The sequence below is a fragment of the Macrobrachium rosenbergii genome, chromosome 20, assembly GCF_040412425.1.
Source record: "Macrobrachium rosenbergii isolate ZJJX-2024 chromosome 20, ASM4041242v1, whole genome shotgun sequence".
NCBI lineage: Eukaryota > Metazoa > Arthropoda > Malacostraca > Decapoda > Palaemonidae > Macrobrachium > Macrobrachium rosenbergii.
The window spans coordinates 32,492,501-32,497,500 of NC_089760.1; the positions used below are offsets into that span (position 1 = coordinate 32,492,501).

Genomic DNA, 5,000 nt, shown 5'->3' on the forward strand with positions numbered 1-5,000 from the left:
GATGCAGAGGCAAATATAATTTCTGGTATATGGTCAATATCAGTCACGAATTTTGTTTTATGGCAAAAAAAAAAAAAAAAAAAAAAAAAACTGAGTCGGTAAGTAGCGAGCCTCACCAGCCCCTAGCCAGCTGCCCGAACTTCCCGGCCCCGAAGCCATCCGATTCCGTCCAGTCCCAACCCACCAGTGAAATAAGTGTGACGTACGTTGTCGTGGCTACTTCCGATAACCTATTAAACAATAATGTTATTTCGTAGCGCCAAAAATGAATGAGAAGAGAATTTTATTGGCTACTAAATATAAAGAGAAGGAAAACACCCACCTCAGAGAGTGATTCCACTTACGGTGTAGGATACTCGACTTCAGGCAACCATCCGGTTAATGGAGAGTGGATGTTCTTACACCTTCCTTCTGTATAGCACTTGTATAGCCAAGCAGAGTCAACCCTACATATATATCCAGGCAGAGCTAATCCTATACAATTCCAGAGACCTTTGGCTGTCGCAGAGTCCTGAAGGATGAAGTTTTGAAGGTAAGAAGAGCATAATATAGCCTAGTTCGGCGTGTGACATTAGTAGATGTAGTCTAGCTTTTCATATCGGAAAAAAAAGTACTCAAAGTTTATTCTTAATGATCTACAGCTATTAGGCCATGGTGTATGATAATTATCTTGATGATAATACTGGCAGTAAGCATAATGATAACTGATAAAGTGTGTGTCACTCAAATATAGGGATGAAAGCCGAGAAATGTTAATAGGTCAAGCAGAAGTATGAGTGTTGACATTTGTAGGCGCCATGCCATTCGTTGAACCCAACCATTTTTTTTGAAAACATGTTTCGTACCCTTTTTCTTATATATAAATCTGATCATAAAGGTAATTTTCCTAACATTGCTGGTTTATCAAGTACAAATAATGTCACAGATAAGAAGAAAAGTGGGTTAGGCCTATGGCACCTGGGGGAGAATTGCAACCGTTTTCTCCATAGCTCTTTAAGGTTTTGGCTGGAGAAAATGTAATATTTGTTCTTATCAAAAACTGGATTTCATGAAAACCAAAGAAATACATGCTTATCTATAAAACGATAAGTGAATGAGTAGTTTAACAGTTTTTATTTAGGAAATGCACAAATAATTTTTTTGTCTCGAAAGATACCCAATGTAAAAAAAAAAAAAAAAGACAACCTATTGGCCTGTTAGCCTAATCGTCGAGTTCAGCATGGAGATATGCACAGTCTCACTGTTCCAGTTATCCCATTGATCATAAAAAACAACACTATTTCAAAGCTTTCTCCGAAGCGTACCATCGAATTTGTCTCATATTCCTCAATTCATCTTCAACGAACTCCGAGAAATATTTTGCTATTTCTAATTGTGGCCGGCATCATCAGGGTCCTGCTCACTCCAACTTTTTTTGTGCGTCCAAATTTACAAGCGGCAAAAGTATTTCTTCATATTTGTGAGCGTATCATTCAGGGCCTGTCGTTTCTGGTTCCTGATCTTGTAGTTTTTGCTTTTCACATGCCAATGATATGGATTATTTCGGCATGAGGCAATTAGGCTAGCGTGACATGCGCCAACGCCCGGTGGCCCTACTTAAGGTTACTTCCAAATGGGGACGTTCTCTGGCATTTTGCCTTCCGTGTTTACGCAAAGAAACAAGTACTGGTAGAAAAACTCAAGTCGGGCAAGTTCGTCGTCTTGCAGCCAAAGGTTGGCATCACTGTAAGAAAGGCTTTTCAATACACATCCTTCATCGTGGTCAATACACATGAAATCTGTATAACGTTAGCATAATTATTTCACACAGTGCAGTTATATCTCATAATATACTATAGGAATTAAAATTACTTTACAGTGACTTCATAGGCTTAAACAGTTTTCGTTTTCAGATATGGCCTAGGCCTATGGCACGTAGACCTCAGGCTCAAGCCATACCTTTGGCTAAGTAGCAGGTCCCTCTGGAAAATATTATTTAGAATTATAATATATATATATATATATATATATATATATATATATATATAAATAATAAACGGAATTCATTAAGTGTATTTATTGGCAAATTGCCAAGAAAGAGACTTGTTTACAGTAAAATGAACACCTTTTGAACGGCATCACAAGATGCAGAACAAAATCACCCATGTGGTAGCACGGGCATCACTCGTTGCTGTAATACATTCATTCTACAGTAACCAGGCATCTTTCTATCTTCAAGGACAGCTCTTGTATGCATTTAGCCAAATAACACACGAAGTCCAATTCCTGCCATGTATATGTGTGCCCTTTTGAACGTTGTTTCAGATGCAGTTCCTTGGTTTTCATAGATACAGCTAGTGGTACCGGGTTTAAAGGAAAGCCTCGTTATGGGAATATGTAATATGAAATAACGCTGGTACCTAAAAATTATCTCATTAACTTTGTCAATTTGCGGAATGTATTGGAAAGTTTTCCTCCCTATTCTTCTCGCGTAAACAATGACGAACACACTCGACTTAATTTATACTACCAGTACTGACTTGTTGACTCAAACTAATAAGACAAACGGTCAGAAAATGTGCCCATGTGACAATACCTTGGTCTCATAGGACTGAGTTCTAGTAGACGTTGTGACTTGTGAGCGGGCGGGGCCGGCCTCTTCGCCGTAAAGTCCATAACCGATTATTTTTTTCCCGCCAAGGTGCGACGAGAGAAACTTCCAGTTGTGTAACCAGTGAGGCGGAATATGTGACTGCCGTTACCTGTATGTCAGACATGAATGATAATGGCCGGTATGATCGAAAAAGAACGTTGAAACCAGCAACCAATGATATGATTTACTAATGAAAGAATGTTGGCAAATAGAAAAACCCTCTTCGTTATAGAAAGAAATAAGCTGACTTTCTGTTCTCGATGAATAACTGCTATCAAAACTACGGCCATAATTTTAATTTCTGCGGTCTCCTTTGATTCAGTGACCAAGATTTCAGTAATTGTTTAAACAACTTTAATAAAAGCAACGTCAAAACCTCCGACAATTTTTAGGGAGGGAAAGACAGAGAGAGAGACTCAACAGTAGTGTCACTCTTCTTGGTGTCAAGTGGCACATTGTCACTTAGGCCACACTTTATGGCCTAGCCTCAGACTGTCATGGGCTGATAAGGAAGGGGAGAAGAAAAATTTGTCGGGGGTTTGTCGCGAAAAAATCTCTCTCTCTCTCTTCTCAAGATGACATTTAAACAACGCTTAATGTCTATCGCATGTAAATCCCGACCCTACCCTCCACGCCTCTCTCGCTTTTAAAATGACTTTGAAAATAACTTAAACTATCGTGAAACAATCTCTCTCTCTCTCTCTCTCTCTCTCTCTCTCTCTCTCTCTCTCTCTCCCATGATAACGTTTGACGTTTGTTTTTCGTAAGGGACTATCCTTCTACCTATTTGTCTATTTATCTAACTCGTAAAATAACTTTTAAAGGTTTTTATTTGTTTCGTTACAAATAAGTTTACAATACACATCTATGCACGTGTCTAAAAGTAAATAGAGAGACATTAATGTGTTTATATGTATATATTGATATATATATCTGTGTGTGCACGCATGTATTTCTGATGGAGTAAGGTTGGACATGGAACAAAAGTTAAGTAATCTTAGTTTAACCAGACCACTGAGCTGGTTAACATTTTAGGATTAGACTTATTTTTACGTGGCTAAGAACCTACTGGTTACCTAGCAACGGGACCTACAGCTTATTGTGTGGCTAACCTACAACGAACCATTATGACAAGTAATGAATTTCTATCACCAGGGCGGCAGAGTCGAGAAACAGCGTGCCAGTCAAAACTCTACCACTCCTCCAAAAGTGACTGCACTGGGACATCTCATCTCAGGAACATCAAGTGCACTAGCAGTGACAACAAATGAACCAAGAAACCTGAGGAGGAATATTACCTCCGGGGAGCTCGACATAGGCGATAACACTGAAGGATGATGTTGACTCCTAATGAAAGAAAGTGCACTTGGTTTACGTCAAGTCAGTCCTTGATCGAGTGGCGGAACCATGTGGAAGGGTTTACAGGTGCTTCGCGAAGAGTGATCCACAACGTTGCCAGGTTCACGACAGAGCCCAACGATGGGACTATGGTCAGTATTGAATTTCCTTGATGATGCCATCATTATCTGTTCAAGTTAGGTGTGATCGACTTTCTTCAGATTGCTGCCACCTTTGTCGAGCGTCTTGATAGGCTTCCACTGTTCTTGAATTTGTAGTCTCGCGTTGTTACAGCTACGATCAACTTCAGGGTTGATTTCCTGAGATACGACTAGCACAGTCAGGTTCCCGGTGCAGATGGTTCGGTTAACCCCTTTACCAGCTCCCGAAAGAATAAGCACCTTCCTGGTGTCCAGTTACTGAAGACAAGCACTCCTGCAAGCTAGGTTCACTGGTTATTTCACAGTAATAACTTGTAGCCCATTTATCAGTATAGTACACTGAAAATTAAAATATTTTTGCCGTCTTCCATGCTAAATGGAAATATAGGCCAGCTAGGTAGTGTACATCTCTAATAGAATCAACTTTAAGCCATAGCCTTGCTAGGATGGATGGGATTCATTATTTGACTGGGACTAGTATAAAGAGAGAAAGGAACTTAAACTTGAAAAGTTATCGTGGAAGTGCGTTAGAAAATATTCACCCTGACTTCACATGGAAATAAATAAATTATATATATACAGTATATATATGTATAATATATATATATATATATATATATATATATATATATATATATATATATATATATATATATATATATATATATATATTATTTATTGAAAAAAAATATACGGGTTTGTGGTAACAATAATTATTTGTGTATTGTCGGCAGGCTTTTTCTGGTTGTTTCCTATTTTTTTTTTTTCCTCTCATTTTCAACCTTGAACCCTTATTTCGTTTAATTTCTTTCGCAGACAAAAGGCAAAACTGTGTGTTCTAATTCGAATGATTATCGTCTGTAATTCCT

General features: G+C 38.4%; 1 long non-coding RNA gene across 1 annotated transcript in view; it reads left to right on the forward strand.

Annotated features, from left to right (window-relative positions):
• The first annotated feature begins 394 nt into the window (after window positions 1–394).
• Window positions 395–5,000, forward strand: part of LOC136849229 (uncharacterized) — a 95,743-nt gene continuing 91,137 nt past the window's right edge. The window contains exon 1 of the long non-coding RNA XR_010856273.1: window positions 395–532. This is a non-coding gene — a long non-coding RNA (uncharacterized lncRNA). The remainder of the gene's footprint in view (window positions 533–5,000) is intronic.